General features: G+C 36.9%; 1 pseudogene; it reads right to left on the minus strand.

Annotated features, from left to right (window-relative positions):
• Positions 1 to 888: 888 nt before the first annotated feature.
• LOC133073881 (prostaglandin E synthase 3-like) lies at positions 889 to 1,321 on the minus strand (annotated as a pseudogene).
• Positions 1,322 to 14,932: the final 13,611 nt, after the last annotated feature.

Genomic DNA, 14,932 nt, shown 5'->3' on the forward strand with positions numbered 1-14,932 from the left:
TCCCCACTGTCATAAACATAAATTGAGGTTTTCAGCCCAGGTAAAAGTTGAATCAAAAAGAAGGAATAAAAAAATCCAATAGTGTATTAACATTTTTTTTTCCACTCATTTGCCATTCGGACAGTGAAAATACAAATTTGCTCGAAATGTACAAACTCTCAAGCAACAATGTACAGCCTTTCTTTGTCCTCCATGCCAAGAGATGTAAAAGTTTAAGGGTGAAACAATACCAAATATACAGGCTTGAAAGCCATCTAAGTTAGGGAGTTCACTAGTTTTAGCTAAGATATATCTGGAACACTGACAAGTGATCACTTACATACAATAATGTGAAGTAAATTTTTTTAAAAATAAAATTTTAGTGAAATAATCCTGAAGGATATACCAGAGGAACATGTTACCAGTTTAAAGTATCAAGCAAGTGTTTCAGCCACCTTTGTGTCCATGTTCTAAAATCTAAAATTTAGGTACTTTCCCTAAGCTGGGATCTTCCTATCATGTCAGTATCTGTTATGAAGTGAAGGAGATTTAGGTGAAATGTTTTTTGTTGTTGTTGTTTTTTAATTTATCACAAGCACTTTATCCATATCCTAGGACCTCAACAGCATCATGGAAATATGGGAAATGTTCATGTACAATGTTATTGCCTTAGCTGACTTAAAATTGCCTTATACGATGGTACATATCAACTGTTAGTGAAGCCTTTGAAAAAGCAAACAGGTTGAAAAGTGGGTTAAAGGAGGCAAATATAGCATCTGCCTTTAGAGCTATCAACTCAGGAATGCTCTCAATTATCAAATCTTGCAGAGAAGTTATTTTTCTTTCTCAAAACGCAGTGATGACAACATTCCTTACTCCAGGTCTGGCATTGTTTTCTTCGTCACTGCCTTAATCATCATCTGCTCCATCTACTTCTGGTAAATCCTCATCCCCACTCATGTTGTTCAACGTCTCAGAGAAACGATCAAAGTTAGACATATCTTCATCGGAATCATCTTCTCAGTCTTTCTATTTATTGAACTCCCCCCTAAGCCAATTAAGCTTTGCCCTTCCTTTTGTTAACCTTGACCATGAGTGGCCAGATTCTCCTTTTCATAAACAACACATGTCTCTTCTTTTATTCTTGGAATCATTAGGATCAATACAGTGAAAAAGATCAACTTCATTTAAATGTTTAAAATTATCACTTCCTCCAAGACAACTGAATGTTAAGTTTTGATTTTTCAAAATTTACATTATCTTTACTGTCTTCAACACAAAATTCAATGAAGACATAGCCCCTTCGATTCTGCTCCTACCACTTTGCAGAAGCAGGCTGCATTGTGAAGGGGGCAAGGGGATGGGCCAACAGTTGGGTGGGCCTCTCTGGTGGCAGCTCCTGGGCAGGCGACTTCTTTCAGGTGGTGACTCTAGCATCTTCTCCAGCCCTTAACTCTTGATTTCTGTCCCCAGAGAGACTACTTATTTTATACTTTACTTGCCATGGTTTAGAAATGCTATCAGGGAGACAGGCAGCATGAAATTAGAGCTCATTTTGTATATTTCTCTTTTCGCAAAGATTGTGTAATATGTGTGAAAGTTATTTTATGCATTTTTCTAGCTTTCTAGTTATTTTTACTAGGATTGCAACTCTGATACCTCTTACTTTCACCGTCAGAATAAAAAGAATCCAACTTCCTGCCTGACTTCAGGCTCTACTACAAAGCCACAGTCATCAAGACAGTATGGTACTGGCACAAAGACAGAAATATAGATCAATGGAACAGAGTAGAAAGCCCAGAGATAAATCCACGAACCTACAGACATCTTATCTTGGACAAAGGAGGTAAGAATATACAATGGAAAAAAGACAACCTCTTTAACAAGTAGTGGTCAACCACTTGTTGACTTACAACTTACAACTGGTCAACCACTTGTAAAAGAATAAAACTAGAACACTTTCTAACACCATACACAAAAATAAACTCAAAATGGATTAAAGATCTAAATGTAAGACCAGAAACTATAAAACTCCTAGAGGAGAACATAAACATAACACTCTCCGACAAAAATCACAGCAAAAATACTCTATGACCCACCTCCCAGAATATTGGAAATAAAAGCAAAAATAAACAAATGGGACCTAATGAAACTTAAAAGCTTTTGCACAACAAAGGAAACTATAAGCAAGGTGAAAAGACAGCCTTCAGAATGGGAGAAAATAATAGCAAATGAAGAAACAGACAATGGATTAATCTCAAAAATATACAAGCAACTCCTAAAGCTCAATTCCAGAAAAATAAATGACCCAGTCAAAAAATGGGCCAAAGATCTAAACAGACATTTCTCCAAAGAAGACATACAGATGGCTAACAAACACATGAAAAGATGCTCAACATCATTCCTTACCAGAGAAATGCAAATCAAAACCTCAATGAGGTAACATTACACGCCAGTCAGGATGGCTGCTATCCAAAAGTCTACAAGCAATAAATGCTGGAGAGGGTGTGGAGAAAAGGGAACCCTCTTACACTGTTGGTGGGAATGCAAACTAGTACAGCCACTATGGAAAACAGTGTGGAGATTTCTTAAAAAACTGGAAATAGAACTGCCATATGACCCAGCAATCCCACTTCTGGGCATATACACCGAGGAAACCAGATCTGAAAGAGACACATGCACCCCAATGTTCATTGCAGTGCTGTTTATAATAGCCAGGACATGGAAGTAACCTAGATGCACATCAACAGACGAATGGATAAAGAAGCCATGGTACATATACACCATGGAATATTACTCAGCCATTAAAAAGAATTCATTTGAATCAGTTCTAATTAGGTGGATGAAACTGGAGACCATTATACAGAGTGAAGTAAGCCAGAAAGATAAAGACCAATACAGTATACTAACACATATATATGGAATTTAGAAAGATGGTAATGATAACCCTATATGCAAAACAGAGGAAGAGACACAGATGTACAGAACAGACTTTTAGACTCTGTGGGAGAAGGCGAGGGTGGGATGTTCAGAGAGAACAGCATTGAAACAAGTATACTATCAAGGGTGAAACAGATCACCAGCCCAGGTTGGATGCATGAGACAAGTGCTCAGGGCTGGTGCACTGGGAAGACCCAGAGGGATGGGATGGGGAGGGAGGCGGGAGGGGGAATCGGGATGGGGAACACATGTAAATCCATGGCTGATTCATGTCAATGTATGGCAAAAACCACTACAATATTGTAATTAGCCTCCAACTAATAAAAATAAATGAAAAAAAAAAGACTCTAACTTCTTAGTTTTAACATAGATTATGTTTTAAATCCATTAAGTTATTCTTTTTGTTGCTCCTATTATTTCATTTGACTAGTAGGGCTTTAAGATACTTTAAAATTATTTTTCTAGGTGGATTAATATTGCTTTGGTTGTGACAGTCTTGTGAGGTTTGTTTTTAAGAACTCAGGCTTCTATGCAGGTATAATCTCATAGTAAGATGGGGAAACTAAGGTTCATGGCAGATCATTGTCTACCACAGCAGAGTACATAATTGTAAGAATCAATTATCTGTACTCATTTTATCGCAGCATCCTGTTATTGTTTTAGGTCTAACCCGCAGTTAGATATTTCCAAGTATATTTTGAGTAGAGTTTCTGCAAATTAATTTGGAAGTGAGTAAGGAAAGTGAAGTCATGATTTAAATTTAAAATGAATTTTTTTAACTAGATTTGCTGTTCTATAAGTCTGTGGTCATGTTAAGGTGATCAAACTAATAGCTATTTTCATTATATTTTGTATGAGTTAATGCATTTGACCTGATATCTGATGAGTTTGTAGGAGGAACTTATTAATGGATATGTTAGTGGGAAGGTCATGATAATCATATGAGTCATCTTTTGGCAAACAGAGCATAAACCAGTGTGTTTTTTTTCCAAGAAAGGGAAATAATATTTATCTGTTGCCAACTTTGTATCAGAGTGTGATCTCCCTGTAAACTGCTTTATATTCTAATGGTTATTTGAGTGATAATAACAACCCAGCTACTGCAGTTTAAGTAATTGAGGCTCAGTTCGCTGAGATTGGTCAAGATACCCTGGAGCTGAGATACAACGGGGTTTGCACTTGCCAGTGTACAAGAAGGTCTGTAGCCCAGGGATTATTATGACAATAAATCAAGAAAACAGAACAAGCGCTTCAGAATTCTGGTGGTAGATACATGAAATTCTTTGGGATATACTTTTCTAAGTTTTTTATGCTCTTGGACTCATGTCCAAAATTATGGAAATCTATTATAAAGAAACAATAGAATTCTAGAAATAGAATAATTAGCTTGATAGGATTATTCACAAAGTAAAAAAAAAAACAAACCTAAATTCCCCCCAAATAGATGATTGACTAAAATACTGATATACCAGAGTAAAATATTATATACTCATATTGATATATTTTCTTTAAGAAAGGATAAATACAGAATTTACAAGATAATATTAGTATATGCACTGGAAAATACACAAGGAAACATAAAGTATACTAATGGCAATTTTCCCCAAATGGGGAAATGATGGTGTTCCTGGTGATTTTTGAATGTTGTTCTTTGTTTTCTTCTGTATGTTCTAAACTTTCAAAACACATATTGCTTTATTAATCAGAAATAATTGTTATATCTACTTACTATATATGCATTGATCCTGAGATTGCCATTGACTACTGACACCAAAACCACTTCTTTGTGTGAACACAAAAGACCACACTGCCCAGGCTCTTTTGCAGAATAGAAGTGTGATGGAATTCTAGTCAGTATGAGCACAAATGCTGTTCCTCTTCTAGGCAGTGCCAATATAAACCTCTTTGATCTATTCTCTTTTCTCTCTGTGTAATTGTAGATGAGTCATCAAATTTTCATTATATAGAACCCATGTTCTCTGAATCTTGACTTGGGGAGAGCCATAGTGGAATAGATTTGTTGTGAATGATAAACTGTCTTATTGGAGCCATTATGCATTTTGTTGTTTATTTATTATAGTATCCAGTATTACATTAAAAAACTCTTTGCCTCAGTTTTCTCCCAATAATATGGAGATAATTATGATGATCATGATAACAACAGCAACTCCATAGAATTATTGTGAAGTAATGTACATAATCAGTCTTCCATAGATTTTAACTATTATTACTAACTGTATTTATTAGTTTATATTGGCACCTGCCATCAGTAGGTGTTGGGATAGTGTCTGATCTATTATTTGAAAAAAGTAGCTCTCTCAAATGAAGCTTTGATATGAATGATTACTTGTTTATTGAGGAGCTTGCAAACCTGCAATAAAGTAGTTGATTTCCTAAAATAAGAAACATCATATTGTTCATACAACTTGATTCTTCTGTACTTTTATTAAAATCTCTCTATCCAATAAAATACTTATTGATTTTTAACTCCAATTTATAGCATTAACATATTTCTTTTTGAACATTTTCAAAATTATATTTTAATATCTCTCTTGTAGGATCTTTGCAATAGTTTTATTTTAGAGAGAGTACTTTATATAAGAGAGCAGGTAAACTTAATGAGCATTGCATTTGTTGTTTTCTTACTGGATTCAAGAGCACAAGAGGAAATCTTGTGATTTTACCAGGTACAAATCATGAAAAGAAAGGTGTCAAAACAAAAGTGAGGTCCCGAAAGCAAATCTATTAATTTCTTAAAAGGTGAACTGGTCTAGGTTATATCGTTGTGTGTCTGTCATCTCTGTCAAATGTACTAGAGTCACTGGCATCATTGAGGCTACTCATATGGAGCCAAATTTGGAGCATTTTTCTCTAAGGAAATATTTGTGACACGAAGAAGCCATAAACATTGAACCAATGTTTAATATACTTCTTCACTTGAAAACTTTTGAGAAACATTTTAAAGAAAATATAGGTTAATATACATAAGAATGACTTCCCTGGTGGCTCAGAGGGTAAAGAACCTGCCTACCATGCAGGAGACCCAGGTTCGATCCCTGGATCCAGAAGATCCCCTGGAGAAGGAAATGGCAATCCACTCCGGTATTCTTGCCTGCAGAATTCCAAGGACAGAGGGGCCTGGTGGGCTACAGTCCGTAGCATTGCAAAGAGTCAGACATGACTGAGCCACTAACACTTTCATACTTTATGCAAGACTGCCATGTATTTACTAGCCCTTTTGACTAGGCAGAAATTCATCAAAAATAAGGAGCAAAATGGGAATGCCTTGTATAGTATAACTAAAAAAAAAAAAAAAAAAGATAACCCTATATGCAAAACAGAAAAAGAGACACAGATGTACAGAACAGAATTTTGGACTCTGTGGGAGAAGGCAAGGGTGGGATGTTTTGAGAGAACTGCATCGAAACATGTATATTATCTAGGGTGAAACAGATCACCAGCCCAGGCTGGATGCATGAGACAAGTGCTCAGGCTTGGTGCACTGGGAAGACCCAGAGGGATCAGGTGGACAGGGAGGTGGGAGGGGGGATCGGGATGGGGAATACATGTAAATCCATGGCTGATTCATGGCAGTGTATGACAAAACCCACTACAATATTGTAAAGTAGTTAGCCTCCAACTAATAAAAATAAATGGAAAAAAAATGAAAAAAAAAAAAAACCCACAAAAAACCTGGAAGAAACCTACTTTTAACTGCAGTTGCATAGGAAATTTGCAGAAAACTTACAATGGACTCAACTATAGAGATCTAAGGGTGGATTAAATGAAATAGATCCATTCTGTGCTAACCATGGAACAAGAGATACTTTGAGAGTCATTTATTCTTCACTAAAATCTTTGACAGACCCATGATTATAATTCACTAAAGACAGCAATGTAGAGGTGAGATTTGAGGATTGTTAGGATCACTGCCCACCCCCACCCCACCCCCACCACACACAAACACATACACAGGATCTTGTTCATCCATGGAAGGACTATCGGGTATGTCGCATTTTAGTGGAGAGATTAGTGTCGTTAAATATCAAGACAGACTTGGGTTTGAATTTTAGCTTTGCCTCTTACTAGATAAGAACTTAGATATATTACCTAATCCTTTTGAGACACAATTTCTTTATCTGTAGAATTTGATTTATAACACCTAACTTCTAGCCTGTTTTTATGGAAATTAGTGCTTTATGTTCACTATGGTCTTTAAAGTCAATCCTGGAAAGTAATTGTTTCTTAGCAAATTGGGGAAATTCCTTAAGAATTCATTATTTGAATGACTTTTTCCCCATTAACTAGTGATGGGAACTATGTCCTTCTTGATCTTAAAGGAAAATAGTCACCATGAAAGTTAGTGTGGGTGATATGTCTAGAGGAAAAAGAAGAAATATATAAGGAATGTATGTGCTACATAACTTTTGATAATTTCATAATAATTTTTCTTAACTTTGATGCTATACTCCTGCTCTGAAATTCTATCTTGAGAAATAATTGTTCAGTCGCTCAGTCATGTCCAACTCTTTGCAACCCCTTGGACTGCAGCACACCAGGTTCCCCTGTCCTTCACCATCTCCCGTAGGTTGCTCAAATTCATGTTCACTGAGTCAGTGGTGCTATCCAGCTATCTCATCCTCTGCTGCACCCTTCTCCTTTTGCCTTTAATCCTTCTCTGCATCAGGGTCTTTTCCAATGAGTCAGCTCTTCACATCAGGTGGCCAAAGTGTTGAAGCTTCAGCGTCAGTCCTACCAATGAATCTTCAGAGTTGATTTCCTTTAGGATTCACTAGAATTTTATTTTAATAATTTAATTTAATAATTCTGATCATGTAAAAGCTATATATAACAAATGTCCTTTGCATAATTTTTATAGTGACATTAGTAACAATAACAACAGCATATATATATATAAATTAAATATATAAATTAAATATATATTATATTATGTATAAATATATATATTATATATATAAATTAAATATATATATATAAATTAAAATGGGGAATTAATGAAATATCACAATAGAGCCATTGGATAGACTATTATGCAATCATTGGAAATGGCTAGATATTATACAAGAGAAACAATACTTACATGTCTAGAAAATATTATTGGGAGAAAATAGAGAAAAATACAGAAAATATAATTAATGGAGACATCTCTTTCTTTTCTCTCTTCTGAAAAGAGTATTATTGCTTTTAAAGAATGAGATCAAACGATAAAGGATGAAGTTTTCACAGAAAATGTCCAGAGGTGTCTGTAGCCATTTGTGATGTCAGAACAGCATTGGGGTTGCCTGATTTGGTAATAGCGTATATTAATTTTCAAGCTTCAAGAACTAAATTTTGTAAGAACACCCTGGTAAAAGCAATAGGACAATGGCATTTGCTTTTTATGTTTTTTTGTGCATTTAGGCATGAAATCATGCTGCAGCAGAGTTCAAGATACTCAGAATTAAACATCATGATCAACTTGAAACACATAACCCAGTAGATTTGAAAAACAAATAGAAAAATGTTGAATTGAGGCTCAAACTATTACTCTGTTTTCTGAACATCATCCCTTCAATATTTGTTGACTCGACTGAACTTTATCTTGAATTTCCCTTGCAATTTTTTTCACATGATGCTTTGGAAACTACAGAAGCCACCTGGTTCAGAGCTTGCCTCGATGTAGTGGCATTTGCTGATGCTACAGTTACATTCCACCAGCACGAGCTTGAAGAAACCTGATGAACTAACTATTCTAATGTTAATTTTCTGTAATGGCAAAATCTGTAAGTCACAAAATGAAGTCTTGAGTTTGAATCATGAATTCCTATATCTTTCTAATACAGTACTTCAAAATAGTAAGTTATTAGGGCAATGTGATAATGGATGAGTCACACACAGTGTGGTACCCTTGTGTTAAAAGTGTACCATATATGTCTGAATTAATATAGCACTGATGTGGAAATTGTCTCTCTTAGACTGCTGTTTTATTGTTACATTTATTTTTACAAATTCTTTATTTTTTAATTTTTATTGAAGTATAATAGATTTGTTGTAATACTAATGTCAGTTCAGTCACTCAATCAAGTCTGACTCTTTACGACCCCATGGACTGCAGCAGACCAGGCTTCCCTGTCCATCGCAAACTCCCAGAGCTTATTCAAAATCATGTCCATTGAGTAGGTGATGCCATCAAACCATCTCATTCTCTCTTGTCCCCTGCTCCTCCCGCCTTCAATCTTACTCATTATCAGTGTCTTTTCAATGAGTCAGTTCTTTGCATCAGGTGGCCAAATTATTGGAGGTTCAACTGTAGCATCTGTCCTTCAGTGAATATTCAGGATTGATTTCCTTTCTGGTTGATGGGTTATATCTCCTTGCAGACTAAGGGACTCTCAAGAGTCTTCTCTAACACCACAGTTCAAAAGCATCAATTCTTCAGTGCTCAGCTTTCTTTATAGTCCAACTCTCACATCCATACATGACTAATGGAAAAACCACAGCTTTGACTAGATGGACCTTTGTTGGCAAAGTACTGACTCTGCTTTTTAATAAGCTGTCTGGGTTGGTCATAGCTTTTCTTCCAAGGAGCAAGCACCTTTTAATTTCATGGCTGCAGTCACCATCTGCAGTGACTTTGGAGCCCCCAAAAACAAAGTTTCTCACTATTTCCCCAACTGTTTGCCATGAAGTGATGGGACCAGATGTCATGATCCTAGTTTTCTGAATGTTGAGTCTTAAGTCAACTTGTTCACCTCTCCTCTTTCAGATTCATCAAGGGACTCTTTAGTTCCTCATTTTCTGCCATAAGGGTGGTGTCATCTGCATATCTGAGGTTATTGATATTTCTCCCAGAAATCTTGATTCCAGCTTGTGCTTCATCCAGTTTGGCATTTCCCATGATGTACTCTGCATATAAGTTAAATAAGCAGGGTGACAATGTACAGCCTTGACCTACTCCTTTTCATTTTTGGAACCAGTCTGTTGTTTTATGTCCAGTTCTAAATGTTGCTTCCTGACCAGCATACAGATTTCTCAGGAGGTAGGTTAGGAGGTCTGGTATTCCCTTCTCTTTAAGAATTTTCCACAGTTTGTTGTTATCCACACAGTCAAAGGCTTTGGCATAGTCAATAAAACAGAAGTAGATGTTTTTTTTTGAAGCTCTTGTGCTTTTTCAATGAACCATCGGATGTTGGTTATTTGACCTCTTGTTCTGCCTTTTCTAAATCCAGCTTGAACATCTGGAAGTTCATGGTTCACATACTGTTGAAGCCTGGCTTGGAGAATTTTGAGCATTACTTTACTAGCATGTGAGATGAGTGCAGTTGTACAGTAGTTTGAACATTCTTTGGCATTCCCCTTCTTTGGGATTGGAATGAAAACTGACCTTTTCCAGTCCTGTGGCCACTGCTGAGTTCACACCATCATCTTTTAGGATATGAAATAGTTCAACTGGAATTCCATCACCTCCACTAGCTTTGGTCATAGTGATGCCTCCAAAGGCCCACATGACTTTGCATTCCAGGATGTCTGGCTCTGGGTGAGTGATCACACCATCATGGTTATCTGGGTCATGAAGATATTTTTTGTATAGTTCTGTGTATTCTTGCTACCTCTTTTTAATATTTTCTGCTTCTGTTAGATCCATTACATTTCTGTCCTTAATTGTGTCCATCTTTGCCTGAAATATCCCCTTGGTATCTGTCAGGGAATGTTTGACGGGAAGATTCCTACATGCTGTCTCTCATGAGTCCTTTGTCCCTCTGCAAGCGGAACAGCACGCTGCTCCCAGGGACTGAGGTCATTGTGTGAGGCAGACTTGGGTCTCCTTTAGCAAACATTCTCTTTAGGACAAAACTGCTTGGTCTTGTTCCCCTTTCTTGAGATATGGATTGTCTCCTGACCTTGTGACTAACATTACCCCTTGTTCCCTTGGTAACGGTTGCTGTACATTTGGTTTTCTGATCTCTATCATTCCCAAAAGAAGTTTCTTGTACTGCAGCCTATATATACTCATAGAAAAATCATTAAAGCACCTTTGCTCCACCAGAGCTTAGGTCCCCGGGTCTTTTTTGTCTCTCTCTCTCTTTCTCTCTTTCACTTTCTTATCGTCGACTCCGCACCACAAGGTTCCAGTCCATTAAAGGACCCCAATAGGTATCTCTAATTTTCTTGAAGAGATCTCTAGTCTTTCCCATTCTATTGTTTTTCTATATTTGTTTGCACTGATCACTAACAAAGGCTTTCTTATCTCTTGCTGTTCTTTGAAACTCTGCGTTCAAATGGGTATATCTTTCCTTTACTCCTTTGCCTTAGTTTCTCTTCTTTGCTTAGTTATCTCTAAGCCCTCTTCAGACAACCATTTTGCCTTTTTGGCTTTCTTTTTCTTGGGGATGTTCTTGATCACTGCCTCCTGTAGAATGTCATGAACCTCTGCCCATAGTTCCTCAGGCACTCTGTCTATCAGGTCTAATCCCTTGAATCTGTTTGTCAGTTTCACTAAAATCATAAGGGATTTGATTCAAGTCATACCTGAATGGTCTAGTGGTTTTCCCTACTCTCTTCAGTTTCAGTTTGAATTTGGCAATAAGTAGTTCATGATCTGAGCCACAGTCAGCTCCCAGTCTTGTTTTTGCTGACTGTATAGAGTTTCTCCATCTTTGGAAGCAAAGAATATAATCAGTCTGTTTTTGGTATTGACCATCAGGTGATGTCCATGTGTAGAGTCTTCTCTTGTGTTGTTGGAAGATCATGTTTGCTATGACCAGTGAGTTTTCTTGGCAAAACTCTGTTAGCCTTTGACCTGCTTCATTTTGTACTCCAAAGCCAAAATGCCTATTATTCCAGGTATCTCTTGACTTGCTACTTTTGCATTCCAGTCCCCTAGAATGAAAGGACATCTTTTTGGGGCATTAGTTCTAGGAGGTCTTATAGATAGGACACTGAAAGATGAACTCCCCAGGTCAGTAGGTGCCAAATATGCTACTGAAAATCAGAGGAGAAATAACTCCAGAAAGAATGAAGAGATGGAGTGAAAGCAAAAACAACACCCAGTTGTGGATATGACTGGTGATAGACGCAAGGTCCAATGCTGTAAAGAACAACATTGCATAGGAACCTGGAATGTTGGGTCCATGAATCAAGGCAAATTGGAAATAATCAAACAGGAGATGGCAAGAGTGAATATCGACATTTTATGAATCAGTGAACCAAAATGGACTGGAATGGGTGAGTTTAACTCAGATGACCGTTATATCTACTACTGTGGGCAAGAATCTCTTAGAAGAAATGGAGTAGCCATCATAGTCAACAAAAGAGTCTGAAATGCAGTACTTGGATACAGTCTCAAAAACAACAGAATGACCTCTGATCGTTTCCATGGCAAACCATTCAATATTCTAGTAATCCAAGTCTATGCCCTGACTGGTAATGCCAAAGAAGCTGAAGTTGAATGGTTCTATGAAGATCTACAAGACCTTCTAGAACTAACACCCAATAGTAATATAATAATATATTTACTACAGTTAATGGTTCAAATGTACACCAAAATTATTCCATTACACACATACATACGTGTGTGTGTATATATATTCTTTCTTATATTCTTTTCAGTTATGGGTATTACAGGATATTAAGTGCAGTTCTCTGTGCTTTGCAATAGGTCCTGTTGTTTACTTTATAGATAGTAGTGTGTATATGTTAATCCCAACCTCCTCATTTATCTCCTTCCCACCTTTTCTACTTTGGTTACCATTAGCTTTGCACTTCCCTGGTGGCTCAGTGGTAAAGAACCCACCTGTAATGCAGGAGACATGGGTTCAATCCCTGGGTTGGCAAGATTCCCTGGAGAAGGAAATGGCAATCCACTCCATTATTCTTGCCTGGGGAATTCTGTGGAAAGAAGAACCTGGAGGTCTACAGTCCAAGGGGTTCCAAAAGAGTCAGACATGACTTAGTCCATTAGTCCATTAATTTATTTTCTGTGTCTATGAATATATTTATGTTTTTTAAATAAGTTCATTTGCATATTTTTTTAGACTCCACATATTAGTAATATATGATATTTGTCTTTATCTCACTACAATTAGTGTGATAATCTGCAGGTCCATTCATGTAGCTGCAAGTGGCATTATTTTATTCCTTTTTATGCCTGAGCAATATTCCATTATATATGCATACCACATCTTCTTTATTCATTCATCTGTCAGTGGACATTTGCTTCCATGTCTTGGGTATTGTAAATAGTGCTTCTATGAACATTGAGGTGCATGTGTCTTTTCAGATTACAGTTTTCATCTTTTCTGGATATATCTCCAAGAGTAGGATTACTGGATCATATGGCAATACTATTTTTAGTTTTTTTAAGACTCCATATTATTCTCCATAGTGGGTATAATTTGGTATATTTATTTTTTAATTTCATCAGCAGATAATAGAAGATAAACTCCAGCAGCTCAGGAGATCTGCAAATATATAAAAATCACGTGGAGAAGCCAGGCATATCTGCTTGATGTTTATCAGTTCACAATTGAGCTATGAATCTCACATTCTAATGTGTTTCTCTCATTATCATGTCAAAGAAGCAGATGAGTAGCAATTTTCAGTTGGTCTCTCACATTTCTGCATATCTTTGAGCAGAGGTGCTGACCATTCTTCTTCTAGACTATGTTTTCTAGGATGTTTTTACAGCAAACAGACTTGTAGAAAGAGTGCCCCTTTGTAGCACAGAACCAGTTTCTTTGCCGATCAATATAGAAAACATGCTGTCTCCCTTGAGAGCAAAAGTCAGGCAGAACTGCTTGCTACCTAGTATAACATCATGGGAGTTTCTGGACTTGGCATTCCTCAGCCATGAACAAACCCTCTGCATGCAACTCACTCCGATGTTCACTCTGTTGCCCAATGGGACCTGATATAACATGAAGCTCATGCGGCTTACCGTGCCATGTCTTCTGTCAGCGTCCATACCGTGTGGCAGGCTAACTTTTGGCTTTGCAAGCAGGGCAAAATCCCAGGCCATTCATACTTCTCATTAGACTAAACTGAACTTTGCTTATCATCCTTAGCAATAGCTCAGAACATATTTTTATACATCTATGCTAATTCTTATATGATGTGAAAAATTTCTATTTTTAATAGTATGTATGCATTATATATGTGTAGGTATCTAACTAAATGTAGGTTGAGATTTAGGTCTCTCAGGGTATAAGCATTGATTCTTTGGGGTGTGTTTTTTTTTTTTTTTTTTTTTAATAGAAGAGGAATGGATTTGATACTGGAAAAAAAGAGCAATAGGAGAATATAAATACTGGACCCTAGTTTCTTTACTTCTTTATTCTCTCTTTACCTCTGATAACTTTTTATTTTTCAGTGGCCTAGTTTCACCCTTTGTTCCTTCTAAGGCGTCATTTTGATAAGGACTGTGCAGACTTAAGGGAAAACAAAGTGAAAAAATGACAGATAGAAAGGGAAAACTGGGTGGCAGATCAGAGGCTGAATTCTCTCCCTCCTATCTACTCGTGGCCCTTTATTCTGCTTTCTGTGCTCTGCCAATGAAATTTCACTTTAAAGCTTAACTTTTTAGTAAGTTGCCATTTAGAGGAAAGGTTTACATGGATTCTTTCAACCCAATAACTCTGCATTTGATGGTGCTGATTTGAGTATGCTGCATTTGATGATGGGTGCCGTGTTCCCTGACTTGTGGCCTCATCACTTCAGTCTCTCACATTTATAGTTTCTTTCTGCTTTTACTTGAGAACCTCAGTTTACCTAGATCTGAAGTTTTCTTTACCAGTTAGGGAGGAGCAATTCTGGGACTATAGCCTTAGGATCTACATTTGGAGTGTTTTGTTGGACACAAGCAATGACGCAGTCTTTTTTAAGCATAAATAATATGGGAAATAAAGCTTAGAATTGGTAAGAAAATACTTGGTCAGTGGACCAGAGGAGAGTAGATAACATGGCAAGGAATGAAATAAAAAATTGGGAAATGTAGATGAAATGAATAAATGCAATA

This window comes from Dama dama, chromosome 19 (genome assembly GCF_033118175.1).
Source record: "Dama dama isolate Ldn47 chromosome 19, ASM3311817v1, whole genome shotgun sequence".
Classification (NCBI taxonomy): Eukaryota; Metazoa; Chordata; class Mammalia; order Artiodactyla; family Cervidae; genus Dama; species Dama dama.